The following is a 27,224-nucleotide window of genomic DNA, read 5'->3' as shown; positions in this document are numbered from 1 at the left end:
AAAAAAACTTTCGAAAATCACTCAAATGCACGTGGGTATGACACTGATGACTGAGATTACACATTTCGCTGTAGATTTCATTATGAATTTTTGTAAAGAGTACAATATTAGAACTTATTTGATACTAGTATGTAATGTCTTAATTTATGCTTAAGTTTTATAAACAACCATAGACAGTAATAAACTATTTCATTATTTAACATATATCATTATATATTTAACATCTGTTTCTAATTTACGTTACGATTAACAATACGTCTAAAGCAACAAGCCTAAAATATATTTATCATTCCATTTAGCAGAAGAATTGCCATAGAAGAACGCTGTATGCATGCCCGAAAATTATCAGCTCGATCCAAACAAGAGTCTCCTCCATTGTTAGCATAACCTAGTCAGGAACCGGCAGATTTTCGATCGCTGGCCTCGTCGAGCGTGGTCCAGAAAATTACGCGAAACAATCCTGGTAAGTCCTGTCGAAGATTTTGATAATAGAAACGGCCGGTGTGCTGGTGAATTCGGAAGCGTTGACCCGGCGCGGCGGGGCGAAGCTTTCCGGCTGATCACCCGGTATGGACACACTTACGTGCATCTAACACACGGTTCAAGAGCCACGGGCAGAGCGAGTCCGTATGAGAATACAGCCACGATACATTCGGGGATGGAAGAGGGTGAAACGAGGAACGAACAGATAGAAGCAGATACCGATAGAGGGATAAAGAGGGAGCCGGGGAGAAACAGGGAAGGAGAAAGGGGTCTGCGCGATGGGATGGATGCTACACAGTACGCGGACGGTCTTAGCGGTATCTTGGCTCCCTCGCTGTCCTGGGGGCGAGCGGCTAAATACCTCAGGATTGTTACTATTGCCACCCCTTTGCACCCTCTCCTCCTTCGCCCAACGGGCCACCCACCTCACCCCTTTTGATAGGATGGAATGGGTTAATGCTATTGATTCACGTGCACAAGGTGCTTGGGTAGAAGCGGCACCGACGGCCGCCACTGTTTGACAGTAACGGATCTCCTCTTGTCTCACCCTCTCCACCTTCTGTCTCTCCTTCTCTCACATTCGCTCTCTATATCTGCTCCGCTTCTCTGTCGTCGTCTATCTTTCCTCTCTTACGCTACGAGATACCTAGAGACGAATGCGACTATCGAGCCTCCTGTACTTTCCGTTTGTGTCTCTCACGAAGTTCGAAAAGTCCAGATAGGGTACCACGTTTAAGTGTTCGATGGAATGCTTTGGAATGGGGGCCGGCCGACACCTTGACTTTTACGCCAAAAAACTTTCGCTCCAAAAACTTTCGCCCTTCGCCTCTTTGCCGCCGATCGATAAATGTATCGATCAGCACGTGAAATTGAATTTAATTTGTATTTAATTAGTTTACGACAATTTTCGTAAGTTTTATCTATACCAGAGTACTTTGAATATTTCAATATCAATAACACTTAATAATTACTAAATGTTATACCTGATATGGTATTATTTATGTTAGTATACTTAAATTAGTATATTTAAATATCTACATATTAATTGCAATGATTATAATAATTTTAAATACTTAAACCATGTTATAGTACAGCAGTGAGCAATGTTTAAATTGTTAACTAGAATTTTTATAGGTGCTATATCGAAATCAAAAACCGTGATGATTTGATGTTTCAGAGTAATTAACATTCGACGAATCGATGAAATATTCATTAGGTGATGTAAAATCGTACAAATACTTCCATGTAGTGACCTGCCATTACGAACGTGGATAGTTTATACTATTGATCTATATGCGCATGATATTTGAACATAAATCGCGATGACGTCTCTGGTATTCTAACCAATGAATTGCTTTCTCTTGGATACACACTGTGTGTGCACAGAAACTGTATCGTACGTGTATTCCCGGATTGTAGGTAGAACAAAAAGAAAGAAACGCAAGATTACGAGTCTGTCCGAGCCGACAGACTTCGACCTAATTAATAAAATCAGAGTGAAAATGCACGATACAAATTTTCGTTTAAATCTTAATCTGAAAATCCGTAGGGTGTCGAGTTACGAAAGAGCCATCCACTTGCGTAGGAGGGCCAGATACGCTAATGCTATAAATGGTGCATTAAATGTGTGGTGCGAATATCGGCCGTTCAACCCCTCGCAGTCATCACCCCATTTTCGTACTCTTGAATCGGAGATCTCTCTTCCAACGAGCAGTATCTACTTCCCGTTCGCTCTTGAACAGTTACCTCGGAATTACATTTTTATCGATTTTCAACGATGTCAAGTAAGTTGGTACCCAGGTGACGTGTCTATTTTTAGAATAGCAATTAACGATTCACTCTAATGTGTCACGATACACGTCTCAGACATGGAACATCTCAATAATGGATGGAATAATTCATTGACTGTAAAATATTCCTGTAGCAAATTAGTTATTCGAAGATGGAACGGATATAAGAATATAGATGTATATACCCGGTGGAAATAATGCTGGTTCGACGTTCGCGGCGAAGGAAAAGTGTGACACGATGTAATTCGATTTCCTCGAGAATAATCTTCCCGGAAGTTGCCCCTTTTAACGCACTCTCTCTACGTTACGAACGACGTAGCGTTATGTGTCTGTAATAAATAAGAAAACTGCAGTTTCGCAAAGTTCCGTGTTATTGGGCGCGATATATCAGAGATAATAAAGCCAGAGCGATAACCGCGCCGTGCTTTCTTAAATCATCATCGGAGCACGCGATAATATACACGAAAGCTTCTCTTTCGTAATCGTTTCGCCTTTGCTCCGGGAATTTATCCCGTACACGAGAGACGAACGGCAACTTTCGAAACAAGTCGTCGTCGTTCCGCGACCATTTCCACCGACTCGCGATTTTACCTCCTCCTTCGCACTATCGCGGATGCGTAATTTCTCCTTTTTGTTAACAGGTAGCACGTACAGCTTCGCGGAGGAGCAGCCAATCAGCAGCTGGTATAGCGATCCTCGTCGTGACTCAACCGATGGGAGCGCGTTGCGTCCAATTACGATAATGAGACATCGCCGTCGTGGAGCGCTCGACGGTAAAGAATGAAGCGGATCGTCCTGACGGCTGGATGAACAACGCAAACGGTGCGGTGCTTTTGCTACGATGCCCAAATACAGAGCAACAGAAATGAAGCGAAAGATCTTGAAGAACGGCAAGTTGTTTATTCGTTATTAACCGCCCTGCCCTGGCAACTGATTGCGGACCGTAACGAGTGACCGTACGCAATAACTCGTCGCCTTCTTCGCGAATTATCGAGAAGTAACAAGTTTATCATTCTGTTCTCCCTCGGTTGTAAACTTACAACTGAGAAGATATGCTGCAACTTTGGGACAAAAAGTTCTCGACGTTGCGTTTTCGAACGTCATTCCAGCACGAGTTGTTAAAAATGTCAAGTTAATCGGAACGAAGCGATCAAACGGACGTGCCCGATATCCTCGTGCGTGTTTCGTGATTCTCGTGGTTTCTACCGATGACGCGTTGCACCTTCGTTTTTACCTTCGGCACACCAACAAGTGTCAAGAAAAAACAGAGATAACGAATCGATGCGACGATTGAGAAAAGGATAGCGGAGAGTTACGTACTTTTTTTTTTTTTTTTTTTTACGGCGAACCACGAACGAGGACGGCATTTTGAGAGCTAAAAGTAATTGTTTTGTACGCGAGAAGAAAAACGGGCTGGCAGCTATAAGTAGAGATTGAGAAAGAGAGAGAAAGACCCGCGCTTGGGTGGCTGAAATAAGAGGAACGGAGAAGGAGAGAAGGTAGGTGGCAGGGTGAAAGTCTTAGCCGGGGGCGTACATTATCGTGACGTGTAATACAATATGCAGATAGATATTTGCAACTCGCACACAGTGTTCCCGCAGGCAGCAACGGCGCGCTCCGGCGCTGCCCCGTGCTGCTCTCGGAAGTGCGATTGGAGGGAAGGAAGATGCCTCTCCTTCTCTCTGTTCGATCAACGATACCACCCTCCTCCTCGCGCTTTCTGCGGCCGGACACGAAGAGCGGCCCGAGCTGGAAAGAGAGGACGTCTAAGGTCGAGAGAAAGAAAGGGATGGCGAGGCAGGGACCGGAGGGGGTAAGAAACTGTGAAATATCGATTAAGTTTGCCAGTAAGACAAGGAACGTCCGCGAGGCGAACCTGCAAGGTGGGAGGGACGATTCGATGGTGGCGGCGGTGGGTGGTCAGGGAGAGGGGAAGGTGATATGAGCATTGTATCGGGGAATTAACGGTACTCCCTCCGCTCTCTTACCCGAACCTCCACCTCCTCCTTCCGCCGCTTCTCCAACTACTACTTCTCTCGTCTCTCTCTCTCTCTCTCTTTCTCTCCCCCTCCCTCTATCACTCTCTCTCTCTCTCACTCTCTCTCGTTCTTCCTTCCGCCTTGTACTCCTCCTTGCCCTTCTCTCACCGCGGACCCCAAGCCGTCTTTCGAATTCTATCTCTGTTCCGCTGTTCGTTCTCTCACCTACGATCATCTCTCTCTCACCGTTTCTCTGTCTCTCTATTATACGTATACGTGCGCATGTATATCATTCCGTCTTTCTCCCAGTGGCTGGCTCTCGCTCGCCGTCTTACGACTTACCCCGCTCTATGGCCACCTTCGTATTCGCCTCTGCCCAGCACACGTCCCAGATCGGCTCCCGAGCAACCCTCTATCCCGACACTGGTGTGTACAGCAGGACGAAGCACCGGCGGGAGAGGGCGGGGGTGGCTCGTGCTTTAGATAGAGGGATGCAACGGGTTGCGGAGATGCGAACGTATACCGAACTTGCCGCTCTCTCGCTCGTTCGTTCGCTCCGCTCCGCTGTGTCCTTTCGTCTCCCTTTATCGCCTTTCCTGGTCATCGGTGCATGCTTCTCGGCATACACCCGTGGACACGTCCTCCCTCTGTTATCTGGACACTCCGTAGGGTGATCAGGAATTGCATGTCGAGTACATGAATCACGCGAGGCGCGCGATCGATAAAGTTTCAGGCAAGGATTTTGATTGTCGTGTCTCTCGTAGCTTTACGGGGATAAATTCCTCCATGAGATATCCTCGGGCCGATAAACTCCGTCCGAATTTCCTTTCTTTTTCCCCCTTCCACGCCGATTGTCTTCCCTCCTTTGACAAACAGACTCTTCTGTTCGGTTCGCCGCGGTGTGTCGAGGAGCGCACATTCGGGAACGTTCCTCCAAAAAAAATTTTACAAGCAAGATTTTAATTAATACGCATCGAGCCTCGAGTGTTCTTTATACAGTCGAGCTGGGCTAGCATGACTAAGAAGTATTTATTACACTCTGCACCAGTTACCACAGCCGAGACAGACGTTTCACCCCCGCTATCCGGACTGCGTTTAGAACAAAAGCTTCAATTAAGACGCGTTCGAAGGAAAAAAGGAGCGTATCAAACTCTCCTGCATTTAATTACAATTATCATTCCAGCCTTTGTCAAACACGTTACTCGGAGCATTGCGATCTCTCACTCGCGTTCTACGTGCGTTCCAGATACACACGAGTGTACCTACGTATTTTGTTTAACTCGACTCGCGAGTGTGTTTCGTCCGTTGCCGTCTATCGCGACGCTGATGATTTACTCTATTGTGCTTCACCAACGTGCATGCATGCACATGTGTCTACGATTTATTTGATGCGACGAGACGCGATCGTGTGAAATCTGTCCCGACGAAGCAGGGTTCAGAAATCGGCGATAAAATTGATGTAAACAGCCACTTGGCACGCTGTTCGCGCCGAAGGTTACTCCCTGGAGGGCTCCCCCATGATTCTCTCTCTCTCTCTCTCTCTCTCTCTCTCTCTCTCTCTCTTCCTCTTTCTCACTATCTTCCTTTACTACTTTCTCGCTCGCTCTCTTTCTCCATAACCTACCCTTTTGTAGAAAGGAGAGAGTGTGCCGGTTCCCGATACCAAGGAGACGTAACGCGCGAGAAGCAACAGCAGCAACAACTTCGTCCTCAACCGTGAGCAGAAGAGAGCCAAGGGAGAAAGAGGGGGGAAAGGCTATACGAGAGGAGCGCAAGGAGCAGCCATAAACAGCTTGTTGCTTCCGCGAAACTGCCAACGCTCCTACAGCGTAGCTCGAACTCGAGCTTGAGCTGTGCAGTTCGCCTCGGTTATACCACCTATCCGCTAGAATGGGTCTGGGTAGGCGCAAGTATGCGTAGAATGTGAAAGATTGCCACGAATGAGAGTGAGAAAACCACCCCCGCTCAACGCAAGTGTTTTAAAGCGACAATCTTGCGTGACGCGTGGATCCCTTTCTTCCTTTCGTTCAGAATCGCTCGTACAAGTGTCGCCGTTTTATTAAATCTGTTTTCTACAATGCGGTTTGTCGATTGGGATGGATCTTGGTTTTAAAAAAGGGCGAGATGGTAGAATCGTTTTATACGGAGTGACTCATCTTTGACATCTTGGTATATAATATTCATGCAGTGAACTAGTTTTAATGTATAATATAGTAAATAATTATATAATGTATAATATAGTAATAAAAGTATAATATAGTAATAAATAATAAATAAGTATAGTAAATTCATAGTCGGTTTACTATATTATATTGTACATTAGACATCATACCGTCGTCTAAATTGTACATAAAAAAAAATGTCAGTTTACTATATTATACATTATTTACTATATTAAACATTAAAACTAGTTTACTATATATTTAGAATTTTAGAATAATTTAGAATATATTTTATGAAATTTTTTTAGACTTTGTGTCATTCAAATCTTTAAAAATGTAAATCGCTGTAAATTAAAAAATTTCTGTAAAAAATTACAAATTGAGTCATTTTAACCATTCTAGATATTGTTAAAGATACATCTAAATTACTAATTGTATAGAAGATTGTAAATAAAACGGTTTCAAAAGAAATATTTAAAATCTACTTGCAATAAACATAAAAGCACTTTTTTGAGTTTTTCAATTTTATATTACATAATGAAAATATTTTAAATACGATATATAATTGGAAAGGGGGAACAATCTGTTGGATCCAACGGTAGAAAAAATATCTTTAAGTATTGTAGAAAACTACGATTAAAATTATAAAAATTAGCATTTTTAAAAAAAGAACAGGAAAAATATGTACTTATTTCCGTAACCAAACAAAAAAATAAATTTGATAATAGAACCCTACCTGAAGTTTTAGTTAATAGAACATTGAATTTTAATATTATTCCTCTGTATATAAACAGAAAGTAAAGACTTACCTTTATATAGAACAATTATTTCTATTTACATCCTTTAAATTTCACAGTCTGTATCTCATTGTATTTTTTTAATGAAAAACTTTCTAATATATTTTTAAAAGTTTCTGTGATACGTTCTCGTATATTTTCTGAAGTCACCGATGATTCGTGATCTGAAAGTTTAAGTATCCTTAGATTAATATTTCGCTATATGTTAATTTCTGCATACCTTTTAGCTATGTATAGAATAATAGATACGTTCATTTTTTATATATATAACGTATTAAAATACCCATTAAAATACCCATAAAGTAATCACTATTTATGTTGAAGACAGATTTATATGAGAAACAGAATGTATAGCTAACTTTTTGATAGTGTAGGTATCAGATCAGCCCATAAGCGACCAAGCATAAGTTTCCGGAAGCTGTCAAAAATGAAACCGAATTTTAAAACGGTAGAAAAAAAGTTTATAGAAATATGGAACAACCAGTCCAGAATTAGCTAAATTGAACTATAAATTAAATGATAAATTTTCAAACTGGATTTCCTCGAAAACAAAGCCTTAAATGAAGAAGCTTCATTCTATCCTTTCAACTTACTCTTTCGTATCATCTTCTTCTCAGTTATACGTTAATTTAAAATATTATTTTAATTTAAAATATTATTTATATTATTTAATATTTTTAAATAAACTTCACACGTTAAAAATTTTACTTGAAACAACAACGTTTAATATACATTAACCTAATATTGACAATGCAATGGAAAGTATTGATACAGATGTCTGAATACAACAGAACAATACTACTTCTTTCCTCTCTCGACTAATGCGCACGTAAAAGATACTCGTTCACAGACTTTGCAGACTTCACTAGCTATTTAGCTTCTACATAATGACCACGTGTAATTGTTATTCGGAGATTACAGGTGGGAGAATTATTGGCGGAACGAATCATTTAAGATAAACGATTTCACAATAAGTAATAAAGACTTTCATGAATTTACTTTCAATTGATAGGCTTGCGCACCGATCGGGGCTCACGATTACCATGTAATGCTCAGTTATTCAGGGTGTACGGCGATGCATACACTGGAAGCTAATAATGATCGTACGATTCGTAGCAATTACGCTAATTCATTCTGCGGTCTTGAGAATGATAGATCGGTCGCAGATAACGCGAACGAAGGATTTTAAAATGCTAACTCTTTCAGCGCGAGTAGCTTTTTTGCATCAACATTAACGGAGTGTTTAAAGTGGTAGATATCGCATACTCGTGTCATGAATCAGCTGCTGATCCTGCATTACGATAGCTACAAAAAGTGGCAATAACAAGTGAGTATCATGCATATAATAGCTATAACTTGGTGAAATAAAATTTAATTTATTAGGTTCTTGTATGGAGCAACACATGCATCATTAACATTACTTGAACAAGTTGTTGTGAGAGAGGAAAGAGAGAATAAACCGAGACTACTGTCTGTTTTATATCGCTTCGTGTTACTGAAAAAAAAATTTTATTTTACAGGATATGTTGCCGATAAATTTATTGTATCTTTCGCTGCGTTTATTGGCTGAAACGCTTTAATGGCTAAAGCGTTTTATAAGCATTAAACAACTCTCAATCGTATCTTTTGAATATTATCAGTTCAACAAATTCTTAAAGTATTTATCTGTTTATAAAAATATTATCGTTTAATTAATTTAACTGTTTATAAAAATATTATCGATCAAACATTTGAAACAAGATGTAAGGGCACATTTTCGTGAACAATTAATTTTTAGATGAAATGATTCGAACGTATACGAAGGGAAACAAGAGTTACAAAGTTGGTCCAAAGAATCAAACTGTGAAAAATCGTCAACTTTTTGGATATACTCGTGTTGTTTGTAATTTTTATGGATCTTTGCAAGTATAATTGAAGGTCATTTTTTTGAAAATTTAATACATTACTCAGATGCAAGTGAATTGAGTCAGTAAATGAATTACTCAAATGAATATAACAAAGATCGTTGAGAGATCAGCACATACATACAATTTGCAAAATGTTAAAGCAATTGTTTAAAACAAAAAGAATGAACAATTGCAGCTTTTGATTTATTCAAAACTTCAAACGTTAAAGAGAAAAGTGATTCTCTATAGAGGAAGATCCTCAACAGAGAACAGATTAAATGTAAATGGATTGAATGTCGTGTATGCGTATGACATGTGCAAATAGATGCTGTCCCATCTTGTCTTCTAGACGAAGCAATATAATTAATACAAAATTGGCGTGTGTTATGTTAATATAATCGTTAAATAATGACGGAAGATTTTTATAAATAATCTTTATGCGACACACAAAAGCATTTTGAAATATCGTTAGCATTGTAATAAAACTGAATTGTCATGATTAGTGATAGAATTTGAAACCAGTCTGTAAATATAGATAAATAGTTAAAAGAAATAAAAAATTTATAAATTATACAATCTGAATAATAGCTTCAGGCAGAATAGCTGGATACTCAAAACAGTTCCTAAATATTGATGCTTATTAAATAATTTTGCGATCTCTCTGTTTATTTGACATTTTTGGATTTCTTTCAAATTTCAGCAACGTCGATCATCAGACGTCATTACAAAACATTGTGCAATGCACATAGTATAATTCGCGCAAAAAATATTATAATATGGAAACTATCTACAGGTGTTCAAACTTTCGTCAGCCACTGTAAACGTGAATAAGCTCGAAAGCGATTAATGATTCTGATACGCTGCTAGAAAACCGGTGTCTTGTTATTGATTTGATAACGATACGACCATTTATATTACGTCCAACTGTTTGATTTGTATTTCAGTCGCGAGACGTGAAAATAGAAACGGGTAAAACAGGTATGTACATGTGGCGGCTGTCAAGAAAATAAAATCGAACAATGTTGCATAAGCGTGATCGGCAAATGGATTAACAGATAAACACCAATCTTACGTAAAAGATTTTTAGATCTCCTTTGGCGCACATAACGCGCTTACTTTATCCCAAAGACGGTGCCTCCAGCTTGGTAACCTTACGTTCCAGAACAGTGTTCGATCGAACGTACGGGTAATTACCGAGCGTGTGCCGCGGCGTGCCAGGTACACGAGAAACTAATAGTCGCCAACTAAGCTGTAACAACTGTCATTAACTATCATTAACAATGCACCGTTGCTTTGCGAACCCGTCATAAAAAAAAAGAAAATAGAAAAACGTGGGCAAGAGGGCGGAAGACTTTCTAGGTGTAGAAAATTCGCATTATTATCATCATCTCGATGATCGAGTTTCTCGCGTAGTTTTAACCATGGCTGTTAGCTGTGTGACTCTATTTTAAAAGTGTATGTTGACATTAAGAGGTGACGAGTATAGTCGTCAAACGCGAAAATTTGTGCAACTGTAAAGTTGAACGGAATTATAACGAGATGGCAAAAAATCGAGAATTTTATTAATCAATATAATACATTCGTAATTTCTTCATTTAAAAAAAAAATAGATGAGTTAGAAATTTTGGCTGCTCATATTTTTATTTTGATAAAAAAGTAAAAAAACTTGTATGAAAAAATTGTTACGAGAACAATTAAATAAATATTCGATGTTATTTCAAAGTAAATTTTGGAGAATTTTAAAGTATTAGCAGCTTTTTGTGTGAATTTCGTTGTTTCTTTCTGTTTCTTTTTTTTATCTCACAGTAATCTTGAAATATCCTAAAATTATTATTCTCCTAAATTTACAAATATAGTTTAGGCTTCATTAAAAATTTAATTTAAACAATAAACACTCATTATAATAAAAAAAAAATCATTTCTTCATAATGAGCTATAATATACATAGCTAAGAGATATAAGAGGATAAGAAGTAAAGCAAGAGAAAAAGGAGGCAAAAGATTCACAAAACAGATTTTATCAGGTCACAGGAATCACAATTCAATATTTTGGTCTACCAGTAAAGAAGTAAAGATAACTGTAGTGGTGAAATGTAAATAATATTAAATAACTCCCTAGAAATATTCTGAAGACACTTTAAGGGAAATTTTAGATCTGAACTTGTAAGTTACGAATAGGCTGCAAATTTTTACATATTTTTCTATTGCGAATATAACTAAAGAATAAAGAAATTAATCTTAAATAAAAATTTGTTTCATACAATAAATATTATCTATAATAAACTCTATTTTATTGTACTATTTTATTATATTATTGTATATTGTATATTACATCCAGTTTGCGCGTTCAAATTCTCTATAAATATATAAAACTTTGCAATCCAGATTACATAAGATTTGACCTCATAGATTTGATTCCCATTTTCTGCAATAATAACGTGACTCAAAATTTGCTACAATTTTTTCTGAGTTTTTGATACAGAAAAGACAGTTGTCACTTATACTTTTTACTTGTAAGTGTACATGTTCAAAATATCATTATGGGAACTCGGCATTTTAATGTCACGTTGTAACAAAATTGTAACAAGATGAATATTCACTAGTTTTTCTAAAATCGTGATTTTTTAGTTATGTCATTATCGCAGAAAATGTTATATGTAGCGATATGTTACCTCAGAATAAAATTATTATTTTACTTAGACTGCTATTTGTAACTCCAAAACTGCGTACATACTAGCTTGGAGTTAACTGTGTTATTTTTAATTCTTTTTTATAATACACAGAGTACTAATTTTAATCTATATATATAAATTACTTGTAAATTATAATAGTTAATTGTAATAAATAATTTTCTTTTATAAATGAATATATAGAAGTAAACTCCATTTTTTTATGAATTAATGCTTTTCAACAATCGATGCAGTCTTAATTGACCATACTCTTAACTATAATATATCAAGGTATCTTCCATGAATAAACTTCTACAAAGAATGAACTTTTTCCCCTTATTCTTCAAGTCGAAAATTTTTTCGAAAGTCTTTTCGAAAGTTTTTTACTATTAATCAGAGAATTCATACTTCTTAAGTGTTGTATTTTTGATATAAACAAAAAATTGATTTTCTGACCTATTTATACTAAAATATCACCTTTATTGATATTATTGAGCCATTGGAAAATATAATGATTTAATGTTAAATTATCTAGTTTTAGAATTTTTAATTTGATCATTAATTTGTTCGTATTTAATGAATTTGAATAAATTCGATTATTAGAATATTTGTTTGTATTATCAGCAACCTTAGAATATAAAATATAAAATAAAATCAAATATTCTAAATTTTAGTAATCAATACAGTCATCTACGATGCTGTCTGAGGGTCAAACTCGACCCTCGAAGTGAATAACACTTCATTTTTTTTTAAGAAATAAACAAACATTTTTTTTATCTAAACGCACTGTAATCTGTAATGTGTAAAAATTTACGTCTTACGATAAAATAAAAAATTTAAATGCGATTAGTATTGAGAAATTCGAGAATACTAACTTAGGTGGAGTAGTGAGAATAATTTTTCCAAGAAATTAATAATTTACTTCTATTTTGACCGAAACGATCGAAATCCTGAATCTTTTGAATGATAATTGAAATAACAAAGTTCGATCGGGAATAGAAACTGGAAATTGCGATGGAAGCACGAGAGGAACAGCCTCAAACGGGGAGTACTCACAACACCGGATTAAAGGGAAGAACACATAAACGTTTGTAGTTTATGTACTCTGAAATAGATAAACTTGTACAGCCGAGGCTTAAGAACAAAGAATTACAGTTAAACTGAAAAACCACTCGTCGTGGTAAACGGACGGATCGATCGAATCGAATTGCGAGTGAAACACGTCGCCTGCACTGCTTATATCATTAATCTTTAACTACTGACATTTTTTTAAAAAGATTCCTGCCAAGTAAATTTAAAGTCATCCGTTTCAAATATTAAAGTGGCAGACTCTCTAAAAGTGAATCGGAACAATCGTTCGAAGATACCAAAGAAATCGTGAAACTTGTTAAACAACGATAATAATCATTGGTTGGGGGATCGGCAAGGAAATTTCGTAAGTTTTGAATCGTCAAGAACACAGGGAATTGACCTGAAACGCGGGATTCGCGCAACATCGGATTACGGAAAGGCATGTAATCGGCCGCAGGCCTAGCCACGTCGGAACAGACGAACTTCTGCGAGAAGGAGCCGCGAGATGGGTGGTGGGCAACGCGCAGAGGGTTGGCAGGAAGCACGAAGAGATCGGTGGATGGTGAAGGGAGAGTATGGGTGGACGCCGAGAGGTTTGGTAACGCGGGTTGAGAACGAGGCAGAGGCAGAAGAAGAGAGGAGGTGGAGGTGAGCGCCAAGGGTTCTGAGATACTAACCCTTGGCCAAGCCGCACCCCGAGGTCCAGAATAATCTACAATCCATATCAGTCTTAGGTAGTCCACCCAACCACCCTACGCGTCTCATCCCTCCAACCTACAACCACCTTTAGCAATGAGAGAGCCTGTGTTCTCGCTTACTCTTCCACCACTTCCCTCTATATAGCCATTCTCTCTCTCTCTCTCTTTCTCTCTCTCTCTCCATCCTGCCTTCTATTTCTCTTCGCGTTCTCCTCTCACTCTGTTGCTCCGGTTCTCTTCTCCTCATGCTCCTTTCTCACTTTCGCGTCCATTTCTATCTTGCTTTCTATCCACCTCCTTCCGTCTCTTCAGGTGTTCCTTCTCCTCGTCCCTCTTCTGCTCCGTCTTAGCCGCAACCCTTGCCGGGACCAGCCGGCTAGTCAATACCCCACACGTTCCGTCCTTATACGTGCTGGTGCTGGTGCTGGCTCCTTCTATGTATGGACCCTAAACCATCTCCCTATCCAGCCCACAGCCACTCCGACTCCTTAACGATGGAACTATACCCCAGAAACCCACCCGCCGTCGACCTTCTAACGCTGCGTCCTGCGAACGATAAATTCGCTTGGCAACTGGCGGGCTGCTGACTCGAGTCATCGAACACCTTCCAAGCGTACCGCGTTGCGAAATTGTCCGGTGACGAGCCGCTAGAGAGCCTCGCTCGAATTCAGTCGTACCTACTGCGAACGGCTGTATTTTGACGTAAGAAAGTAAAGAAAGTTGAAATTCTTCAAATTTTGTGCAAACGTCGAACGCTGTTTGAAGCTATCGACGTGATATGTATCATTTCGATCATTCCAATGTGGATTGAAACGGTTGCCGGATCAATTAATTGGAGGGCAACTCTGATGCTTTGTTTGATAGTGTCCTTTGTCTATGAAAGAAGACCTAAGCATCAACTCTTTCGGAACATGAGTTGTTTTGTCACATGTTAGTATAGGTTTAACCCTTTATGTCTGGCACAATTATCTGGCATTAATTATTAAATTTTTGTGACACTTGGGTTACTCTTGACAAGTTGTAAACATAAGAAAGAGAAAAAAATATTTTCTAATAATTTCATAATTTTTTGAATATTTCATTATTCGAAACGTTATATTAGCAGAATAGTATGTCCGCTGATAGCAGATGAGATTCAGTAGTAGCAGTAGTTACTAACAAACATTTTGTTCTGATAATGTAATGTTCGAATATTAATATAATATTCGGAAAGTAGACAGGAGTCGCATAAAGGAGTCTGTAATGTACTGTTATAAACAGAAACAAATAAAACGTGTGATACTACACAAAGTAAGAACATTTGAATATTCTCGTACTGTCTAGAATGATTCATAAATATTCAATTAACATGTCATTTTGAGTAAAGAATTGTTGTATTAAATTCGTTAAATTCATTAAATATTAAATTAAATTAAATTAAAAATTATCGTTATATTAAAATTAGTATTTTTAAGCACCGTTAGAATATAAAGGATTAAAGGGATAAAAGATGTTTATAGCCTGAGTACATCTTTGCTTTTTATAAACCTTGCAAACAAGCTTACAATCACTTGACCATTTCACTGACTATTATTTTAATAAGAACAAGTATCATTTTCAATCAGTTTTCTACACGTGTACATTCGATTTTTCATTTGCAAAGAAGAGTTAAATCCTCTCTTTTACCTTGAAAAACCATCACAGATCGTATAGTTCATAAATAAAAGTAATCGAATTCCCTCCAACATATACATTTACATAATATGTTTATCAATATACATATGCGAAGTGAAGTAATAATAATTATTATTTATTATAATTATACTATCATCATCATCATCATCATCATCATCATCATTATTATAAATATATTCATTGTCTTTAAAGATAAGAAAAAACCTCTGTTAACGGAAATTGTTCAGTATGAGGAGGACATGATAATAACAATTTTTGGTAATAATTTTTTGATAGTTGAAGGATGATTTCAAAATCATCTTCACTGTTTTATATAGAATCATATATCCTTTTGTACATTAATCGATAGTTCAATAAAAATGTTATGTACATATATCGAAAAATTATTAATTTAGGGAATATTTTAACTATAATTTTGCAAAATCTATGGTATATAAGGAAAAGAAAGGCAGAAACATTATTCTTGTGTCTTTATCTTTTATACATATATTTTATAAAATTAAAGTTAAAATATCTAAATTAATACTTTCTTAAAGAGAATGTCAAGCTGCATTGATTAATGAATCAAAAAATATATCACTTCATTTAAAAGAAATGGTGACTTTGAAATCTTCAGAACCTCTCCATTCACAAAAAAAAAGAAATTATTATTTCTACATTATGCCCCCTTTTTTATTGAATAATTTTTGTTTAACAAAGTTTCTTCATATCTCCAAAAATAAAGAAAGTATTTAAAGTGGTAATAGCTATTACTTCATCCTATACACAATGTATTAGTTTAACCAAAAAGTAACTGCGTTTTCCGTGTGCAAATGAAAGACGAATTTCTTATGAAGGACAAAAACTTTATTAAACTAATTTATTGACTATTTCGTTCAATTACCTTTTGCCATCTTTCATCCAACTTCATGATTCCGTGTTCAAAAAAGTTCTTATCGTTTTCGGCAAAGAAACGTTCGAAGAACGATTTGACATCCTCATCAGTAGTAGAAATTTAACAAATCAATTCCGACGCTGCTGTAGTTTGAAGGCTTCTTTACACCATACACGTCAAATAATGTTTCACGAGCTTGCATAACATTCGTTTCCCTTTTCGGAAATGCTACAGCGAAATGTGACAAAAATTCCTTTTTGATTTCGAAATACGATTTTAAAGTCAATCTCAAACGAACAATTACCGAGAAATCGTTTTATTTTTCTGAAACGAGTTTGAGTAAACAGGTAATCAGATCACGATAATAAATCTGCAGTTTAAAATGAAGTTAGTTACATTTTAAAATATACGTATCCGTGCCCATCTGTTAGAAACGGACGTAATTACTTTTTGATCAATCCAATAAATATATAAGCCTATGTAAATAATACAAGCATTACCGATGTCGAACAAAACGGGAGTTCATCGTTCGCGACGACCAATAATAAATACGCGTTAAACACATTCGTGTACGTGAAATGACGGCGATGCATGAATATTTAAAGAGCACATTTCCTGGGAAGGATCTCGTCGCGAAATCTATTTTAAATACGAGCATCCGTCAGGCGGTATATTTGGAACTGGGAACGCTATTCCAAGTTGACACGGAATGGACGATATCGTAAATGTGCATACAGAAATATTGCAATGGTGAAGGATCTGTCTGGAATCGGACGATTAGGTTAGTCGGTTTGAGAAAGACGAAACGGTTGTCCTCATTATCATTATTAAGAACCTTTCGTTTCAAAAGGAGACAAGAGTGGAACAGAATGGCGAAGGAGGAGGAGGAGGAGGAGGAGGAGGAAATCTGGCACGGGTTGTCAGTAGACGAAGTATTTATTATGGCACCATTTCCTGGCACAGCTATTCCTGTGTTCATTCATACATAGAGCTAGCTACAGAAATTCTACACCTCCATGAAACGCTGCGTAGGAATAGTTAGATTCATTCAAGGATTGGCGTTGAGTTCGCGAAGTCGTGTCAAGGTTCATTCAAGATCTACCTACGTTTTCCCTCAAACATCCTCTGCTTAGGCACCTTAGTATACATATTTCAGCGACGATAAACAATGATGAGAATGATATTGTATTTAAGAATGTTAATTCATAGTATGTTCTTTATTGTGATTCGAGGAGTGATTCGAGGATAATAAGAGATTATTCGAATATTGTTTATAGTGCGAATATTCTACATTGAAGTGATCTAGTAAATTTCAAACTATAGTAACTAGATGCAGGCTTGCGAATTTTTATGCATTTACATTGCATGTGCAAAATTGTGCAGAATGCGCTTAATATATAAAGTAATTAAGATATAATTAAAAGTGTCTTTTATAATCAACAGATATTTATATATTACTAACACATATGTAAATCAATTTTCTACTGAAATCCTATTTTCTTATTTATATTATCAAAAATATAAATTTGCATAAAAGTCCAAAAACTTGCGACAAGATAATTTTTAAAGCTCATAATTTATAAGATATAGACATTTTTCTGTACAAAGTGGAAAGCTGTATTAGTTAACCGATTGAAAGTATAGAATTTTATTGTTTAAAAACATTGCAATTAATATTTACATACATTTAATTCTGTATCCATTTTATTTTATCAGACTTTTTTTCACTTTCATTCTTGTCCCAATTTGAACAATTTTGTAAACGCATTGTAACAAAACGCTTTTGTGCCTTTGTTGTATTATTAATCTGGAAATTTTTAAAAAATAAATACAGAGTTGAACTATGATAAAAAAATCAATTATTAGAAATTATATTGTTAGATTTCATGCTTTTATCGCAAAGTTAGTTTTACAAAATTCTTCAAAATATATATAAATATATATTTATCAAAAATAGAGTCCCGTTAAGTCTCAGAAGTCGATTGATTTTCTCATCAAGTAAATATTTAAGTAATTTAATAAAATTATTTTTAACGTTACAAACATTTGATCTAACAATATTTTCTTTCAAATATGTCTTTTTTCATTCGTCTAAATTTTTCATTTATCCACAGTTTAATCAAATAACATGAATGATACATTACTAGGTGGATATATAACTAACAGTAGGATACTGAAAGTCAAAATACGAATAACAGCTTTGTAAGAAATTATAATCTTGAAAGGTAAAGATCATGATTTGTACACCATAAAACTTGAAGTTAATTTAACTTTGATCTATTTATGTTTAATTATTAGCTCTTCAAAGTAAGGAAAGTCTTACATGATAGTGAAATTTTATTTCGTATTATTCATTACCCAGTTTTGTTAATCGTATATTATCAAGATTTTTATTGTAATTTATAACTACTGTAATGCTTTTTTCGTAATTTTATAATTATATATTTTTCATCACATGACATAAATAATAGTTTTTGTAATTTTATACAGATTGCGCTGAAAATGTGTAGCGACCTCTACTTCGAAGAATTTAGATCAACGACATCTATGTTCCGTCGAGATGTGTATTTAATATAAACAATAGAATATTTAAAAATAGTTAGTAATTTTATTATCACCATGGAAATGTTTACAGAAACTATATATATATATATATTTTAACCATACTAGAAATTATTCATTCGTTATTTAACTTTCATTATTTAAACTTCATTAAATTATTAGTAATTATATATTTTGTTATGTTAATAATATTTTTTTATAAACAACTAAAATTAATTACGGAGTTATTATTTATTTGTAGTATTGTGATATAAATATAAATTATCATTATCACTACATAACAATAATAAATAAATAGACTTGTTCTTTTAATTGATTTTTTATCCTCTTCATTTATCAATATAAATAAAAATTCTATAATTATTACCAATTATACGTTAAACGACTTTCGTCAAGTAACAGATTAATCTTTCATAAAAAATAAAAATTCCTATACGGTCTATAATAATACGGTATAAGACGCGTGCCGCTTTCCTTGCTGTTCATTAATTATATTTCCACAGAAATATTTCGTTTGAATGATCGCGATTCAATAGAGAACAAGTGGCCACGTTTACCGAAATCTAAATAAAAATGATTAACCAGCCTTCCACACGGATACACGGGCTTAAAGGCATTATATAATGTGCATATAATTCTTAAGAGTAAAAAGGCACCTCCGGTGGTAATTAGCCATCCCCATTCACCCGCAAGCTCGGCAATTATGCATACTTAAATACACAATTAACTTCTCCTCCACTTAGTACCCACGATCTGAATTCGAAAAACTCTGGGGAATCGGAGCGGTCCACTCGACTTCCGTGGCGGAACAGTGCGTGAAAGGGTTCAAAGCCTTGCGCGCAGAACTTAAGTCCCCGTTCGAAAGGGAAAGGAGGGGCGGGGTGGAGGAATGACCAGGGAGGAAAGGGGGAGAGGATGGCAGAAAGAAGAACCGAGGCATTGCTTCGACGAGTAAGGTTAAGGCAAGAGGCCTTGGGGCCATCCTTAAGCACTTGGTCTCTCTCTCTCTCTCTCTCTCTGTCCCTCTTTCAGTCACCCTTCTTTACCGCTCTCGCGTTCTCTCTTTCCCTCGCGTGACTCCCATGTCTTCTTCTGTGCTGGCTTCTTCCGTTTCGCCTCTCTTCTCATCCTTCAACGTTTTACTCACTCGGTACGTGTCTCTCGTGAAGCTTACCGAAACGAAGGGCACTTGGCATTCGGCCACCGGTATGGAACTCGCGCTAATGGCTCAGGACTCTTGGACCTTCAGAGAAGCGCAACATTGTCCTAGCCGCCCTCCTCCCTCCCCCACCACCCCCTCGTTTCCCGGAATTCTGCGTGCACGTCGTCCATCTTTTCATCGTTTCTCGCGGGCAGCGCTTATTCCCTGAACGATCTGCTTGCACCCGTCACTTTATGTCTCATAATTATTGCCGGTCTCTGCCTATTTCACGCTACCTGTACCTTCAACTCCTTTCGCAGCTCGCTCCTGTCCCTCCTTTCTTTCCTCCTCCGGCGTAATTAACCATACTCGTGTAAAACGAACTTTTACGACGCGACGGGGCTGTGAATTGAATTGTCTTTCGGCCGGCGAAATGTGAGTGGGATTCAAATGTCAAAAGTTGACGGACTGAGGTAACGCACGGTCGATTCTAATTGTCTGCTTGCAGATAGAAAATTTACTATGCAACAGCGTTGTGAATTGTTCGTTTGTTTACTCGCAAATTTGATTTATAATGGGGGAGGAAGCATAAATAACATGTTGTATTGCTAATTATTTTGTCAATCATTTTATAGATGATAACTTGATACAAGTATCGGTCACAGATCGATTTGTATACACCTAATATAATAATTTTATATCGCTATTCAATGAAGTATCACGCTGTTTATACACTGTCAGCCAAAAGTTTAGTTTTTTGTTTCTGAAATACATAGAGTTTCTAATATTAGTATACGTTTCTAATGTCAATAGCAATTTCCTTGTCTGGAATTATATACTTTTATATATGTGTTCTATTTTAATATATTATAGATAATATTTTAGTACGTCATGTAGGTATAAACAATGAACGTGTCTGTTGTTACGCATTATAGCCAAAACCTATATACAAGAATTAACGAAGTATTGAACTAAGTATGAAATAGATATATTGTAAACGTATATTTAAACTTTTTACCAATAGATACTTTATATTATATAGAAATATTTCATAAATATCTTTCATTTCTCAAAATATACCTGCCTACATATCTGATTTATTTCCTTCGTTACTTTTGTATGAATATTTGCTTAAATATTTATGGCTTCACTTCCATATTCTCATTCTTTATTTAATATCCGGTTTCAATATAGCGATTTATTTATTGCCTTGAGAAAGGGCAATTGAAATGAAATAATAAGAACCTCTGTTATAAAAGTATTTGTAGATAAGACGCGTAACATGAACGGTGTCTAGTATCATCGATTTTAATTTGAAATAACCTATAAATTGTATTAATTCACACAACTTGATCAACAAGTGTTTCCTTTTTTATTTTATATACGCATACTTCTATACAGTATAGCTTTTACATTTCCATGGTGTTATGTTTTATTGATTTCCTCATGTGCATCTTCATGTCAATTTTTCATCAACATGTTACAAATACAGGATGGTCTACCTAAGTATCTTTTCGAATTGTGATGACACAAAGACATTTTTTCTCTATCGTAAATAGTATCTATAAATGGTACGAATGGTAAGAAAATTGGTATGAATTTTTTCTTTTGAGATCATTTCTTTTCTAGGACCTTTTAAGGTAGTTAATGTTTTTTTTCTCCACAACTATATTTCTTTTTATTGCAGCGTGTAGCTGGTAAAAAAGTATCAATTGTAATAATATATGTAATAATATTATATTGTAATTAATATTCTATTACATAGTGAAAAATTATATTCAAGTTAGTAGAATATACGAGGTTTCCTATATCTTCAAAACTACAAATTGTAAACAACACTAGAATTATAGACATTTAAAAATAGAACTTACATTTTACAGAAATGAAATTGGAGGAATACAAGTGTTGGCTCGTATTTACTTTTTGAAAAAAAAAATTTCAAGAGATCCGAGTTCTAAATTATTATGGAAAATTACGATTCGGTCGTCTTGGCTGACTCTGGTGAACCCTGTGTTACTACATAACGTAACGGCAATCCCAGACTTCATTGTCATTTATCAACTGACGACAAGTCCCCGTAAAGTACGGTTCATAAGCCAGGGAGAACATTGTTCGCTCGTAAATCGTTTCGGCGACTCATATCTTTCGTGAAAAAAAGGAGTCCGTACAAAATTCTAGTTGCGCCACTGAGGTGTTACAACGTTTCTTTAAATGCAGCTACACTTGTACCTACGAACTGCACTTACTACCTGCTTCTCCGTGATGAAACGTCTAAGAAAGAAACGCGTTCGAGGAGCAGGCGGCCGCAAAAGGGATGAGACACGAGGAACAAAAGGAAAGTGGATAAAGGATAAACACATAACGCTCACGAAAGAAAGGGTTTTACGTGTTCCCCGAAGACTGACCGATGGGGAAGACCGGGTGGCAAGATTGGAACTGCTGAATCGTGAAAAACGACCCGCGACGAGTAAGAAGGGCGGATTCGGAGCTGAGGGAAGCTGAACGATACTCGCTTCTCTTCTCAAATCGCCGATAATTGCATCCGTAATACGGACAAGTATTTGGTAAATATTTAAATGACGTATTATGGGCATACTGGAAATGCCAGATCGTACTCTGATGAAAGAAATAAATGATTCTCACGGATCGTAGCCTCCTTCGACGACCGGAGGTATTGGAATTTGCGTAGTCGAGGAAGGCAACAGATATTATTAGAAAAGTCTTTTATATTATTTTGATCTTGAAAGTTGTGGCCACGGAACGCTTGAATTTGTGATAGGGGATAGGTGTCTAATAATTGAAACGAAACGTTTGAAATGAGAGTTGAGATGTAGATATTATACCAAATGAATGAAATATACGTTAAACCATTATTATCTTCTGTTATTTCAGATACTATTGTTTACATTTATTTTATTTCATATTATTTCTCATTAATAAAGAGGATAATAAAGAGTGATAAATGTATCAAAGATGTTTCATTTTCAATTAATTCACGTTTGAATTAAAGTTTGCAATTAGTATAGATGTATCTTGATAATTGAAACAATACAGATTCTGCAGGTACGTTTCTATACCTTCTATACAGATGTACAAATCATTATGTTCGATTTATACAGATAGATTTAATTTAATAAAATATTTGACCGCCTTTTTCTAAATATACATATCTATTTATCAATATCAATATGTTTTTGTTTTGAAATAATTAATATTTCTTAATATTAATTCTATAATATTAGATAAAAAATTAAATAATAAATAATATTATCTATAATGTTAAATAAATATTTTGAACAGAATCAATAATACCTCTTTTCTGTCAAAAGTTATTGTGCATGAATAAACATACATACATACATATGTATTCCACTATCAAACATTCATGTATATTCATTATATTAGTCATATTATATTATAATGATAATATTCACTAATGAAAATAAACAAATAAATGACACAAAAGTAACATTTTCTATCAACATACAATCAATAGACATCCATTTGCGAGTATCTACTTTATCCAAATAGCTGAGAGAATCTCAAAAAAAAAAAAACAACCTACCCTAATCATATAAGAAAACTGACTAACCATTGCTAAACTGCTCAAGAAATACTTCACTCGTTTTCGTTGATCTTAATCTCGTGTTTCTCGTCTGTTTATTAATTACATCTCTGTTCGCGTTCGTCTCCTTCTCTCCTCTTCGCCGCCCGTCACCTTTGCTCCACATACTCCATTTATACCGAGCGTGCACTGAAATCTTGCATCACAACTTCAATTAGGTCGCTTACGCGAAATAAGTACCTTTAAACTTTGCGCAATAATAATAACAACAGCAGGTATTGCGACTGAAACAGCCATTTTTAATGCTGAAGTTGTTTATTACAGTCGTCGTATAGTTGACAAATTGACCTCCTCCCCCGTTACAGTTAGAACTTTCGATACGTCTTGCACGCGGGTTGGATCGAAAACAATCCCCTCCCATATCACACGTCGCCAAACGTCACTCATTATCTTGTAAATTCACGTTTCACGAAACAATGATACTTATGACTCGTAACTTGGTTCCTCGAGAGTTCATCCGTCCTTGGCAAATATTATTCGAACACGACACGCATCATACACGGCGCTAACGAATCTTGTAATTGAGAGACTGAAAACCGAAATATAAAATGTAAAGAAAATAAAATTAATATAAAATAAAATTAAAATAAAATTAGAATAAAATTAAAATAAAATTAAATTAAAATTAAATTAAAATAAAATTAAAATAAAATATAAAAATATCAGCACGATAAGGAGTAAACTAAACTAGTAATTAAACTGATTGTCTTTAAATACTGTGTATTCGTCCACCAAATGCTGCAACGTGCTGAACTCTACAAACTATTTCAAACTACGGCCATCGTAGTTTGTTTGCATTTGTAGTTGTATCTATAATAATATCTATCAATTGAAGCAGAATTTCCACGCTCGACAAGAAATAAACAAAGTGTATAAGTAAGCGTCGTCAAATTTACTATCGGCAGCTTTATGAAAACATTTAATTTCCTTTTCCTTTTCTAGCATATTAATATTTCATTTACCGGTATTATACCGAAATACATCTACACCGACTTAACATCGTTTCGATAGCATCGTACTGGTTGTCATTGCATATTTTCATTTCGTTTCATCAGACACGATCGAACAGTAACCTAAAAATATCGGTATTTTACCAGTAACCGTAATACCGACTCTGCTGTAATTTACATGAATGACAAACGATCCGTGCGCATAGGTTCATCGTTGCAGCGGGAAGATAGCGGACGACTTCAAATAATGTTTGGACGTGTGAAGGACGCTTGAAACCTTCGGATGGTTTTGGAACAGAGATGTGTATCTGTACAACGAGAGAGGAGAGGTACACGGACGTTTCCGTGGTTGAAGGATTATAAAATTAGTGCCCAATGCATGAGTTTCATGGATGGGGACAGGTAAAGAGAACGAACAGTCTCAATAGTGCTCACAAAAGGTCGAGTGCACCTATTGGGGTGTTTCTACTTATACACGAATACCTGATCACCGATGTTATGCTTACCTACGCCAATAAGCTGAGCCGAAAGGCTGTTGTTCCGTCCTACGTTCCTCTTAAGCTCAAATTTTTTTGTTTCCGCTGGAAAAACGTGTAGTATTACAAGCGAGAATACGTTTCTTCGCTGAAATAACATGTGAACATTCGAATAGTTTTGATTAGATGATATATTTGGGAAAATCGCAAGAATTAAAATATACATGATTAATTGTTATGAAGTAGTTGTTGAATTAAATATATAATTATTATAAATTACGTATATTATACACAAAAATATATTGTATTATCTAAAATCTAATATTCAGAAACATAGTAACTATAAAGCGATGAATATAGCAAAAGCCAAAAATTTAAGGTGATTGCGTTTTTTAATAGACGATGTTTCAAATTGTTATAATTTCATGACAAGAAAAATGTACAACAATCTAACTAGGCTTATTTTAATATGTAAAGTTAATACTTTGTACTGAATTCATTTTAAATATCATCAAAAAAAAAAAAAAAAACAATCGTGTTAAACTTTTGATCGTAACTGTAGAAGTAGATTAAATATTCATAGATTATTCATAGAACATTCGTTCAAATTTAATACTGCTTTCAAACATATGTCCGTTGATGAGAAATCAAATAACTTAATATTAAATTGTTAATTTTATATATCATAATATAATTATAATTATATGTTATAATCTACTCAGGGACAGATTTCTATTATCTTTGTATCAAATGAATTATTTATTTCATCACATACACGGTAGACCATTTAAGTGCGACTTTCTCTAAACGTCTGTGAAAATGCAAAAAAAAATATTATAATTTTGCTTTGCTTTTCAGGTGCTGTTTCTTCTTTCGAAGTTTTCAAGGTCAATTCTTTAACTATTTCTATTGTGTAGCTCACAAAGAGATACGTTGAGATATATCCTGTAATGTGTATATTTTAAGTGAACGCCTGAACCCCGAAAATTAAGGTTAAACTGGAAATTCGTACCTAAGAAGAATGCTTTACGAGTGACATACACACCTGTGTAAGCTTAGAGAAAATGTTTTTGCATGGAAGGACACTCGGATTTAGTCATGACACTTAAGAGGCATTTTCACTTTTGTCCTATTGTTAGATGTTCAAAATGTCGTCGTTTTACGTCGATACATTGTACATTTAAAATGTACAATAACAGATTATAAATCAATTTTTCGATTGTTCATAAGCTCTATATATGCCATCTTTTATACTCTCAAGAGTTCTCGATTGTTCGTTACAGACAATTTGTGCTGCGAGACGACATTTGAAATATATTTCAGATAAACCTAGGAATTTAAAATTCACCTATCAGTCAAAAATTGCAGTTTATATAAATTGAAGACAAAGTTACACTAGCCCAAAATAAAATATTCATTTGCCATCTTGTCATTTTTGTCATTACCACGTTGTTGCCCAAAATAAAATATTCATTTGCCATCTTGTCATTTTGTCATTACCAACGTCGACTTTAACTTTATGCCAAGAGATATTATATCTCGTAATTTATATGTGACTAAATACAAACAGACTGCAGATGTTTGTGCAAATTTCTTCTTCTTCTTCTTCTATTTTTCTTTAATGTCGCATCGACAGCGAGGTCATTTAGCGACATTGTGCAAATTTATATTTTTGTAAATATAAATGAAAAAAATATAAGCTAAGTAGATATTGGCTTACACCCAAAAATATTATAATGTGTAATTTACTTCGGGCATTTTATATATATATATATATATTTTTTTTTTTTTTCACCAGTCTTCATATTGACAACTTTCTACAAATAATTCGCAATCAGTTCATGTTACTATGTTACTAAAAAATATTCTACGAAACTAACAAATACTTATTTTCTTTATCTCGTAAATTAGTTCCACATACCAACGGTGCCGGGGTAAGAACATCGTGGCAAATAGGGAAAGAAAAGCTGACGAGGATCCTCTCAAAAGGTAGAGAGCGCCCATCAGGGAGCCTGGGCTCACATTCGAACACCTGACCACTGCGTGGTCATTCTTTAAGCATAGTTATTCGCGGAAACAGTACCAAGGACACATTCCTTCTTTTTACTGTACAGTAAATATAAGTATAGATAGCGAACGTCTGAATATTTGGTTATTCGAAGGACAAAGTATAGTAAATACATGTCTATCTGTTCCCCGTAGAGCAAATGGTCACTGAAACCTGTTTCATCTGAACGAATAAGAAAATTTATGATGCACATTTCCATTGTTATGTGCAACTTCGTGCTTTAAACGTCGACACAGTTATTTACACCTACATGCCGATTGAAGAAAAAGAAATCACGTCGCAAATACTGATGCCACGATAGTACTCAAATTGACATTGTT

General features: G+C 35.6%; 1 long non-coding RNA gene across 1 annotated transcript; it reads left to right on the top strand.

Moving 5' to 3' along the window:
- The first annotated feature begins 471 nt into the window (after window positions 1–471).
- LOC122533604 lies at window positions 472–12,847 on the top strand. Its single transcript, XR_006307750.1, has 3 exons — window positions 472–599; window positions 9,213–9,215; window positions 12,837–12,847. It is a non-coding gene; the product is annotated as an uncharacterized LOC122533604 (long non-coding RNA).
- Window positions 12,848–27,224: the final 14,377 nt, after the last annotated feature.

Source organism: Frieseomelitta varia, unplaced genomic scaffold, assembly GCF_011392965.1.
Source record: "Frieseomelitta varia isolate USP_RPSP 00005682 unplaced genomic scaffold, Fvar_1.2 scaffold_541, whole genome shotgun sequence".
NCBI classification, from domain to species: domain Eukaryota; kingdom Metazoa; phylum Arthropoda; class Insecta; order Hymenoptera; family Apidae; genus Frieseomelitta; species Frieseomelitta varia.
Note: the sequence above shows the minus strand (reverse complement) of the source record. Positions and strands in the feature narration are given on the sequence as shown.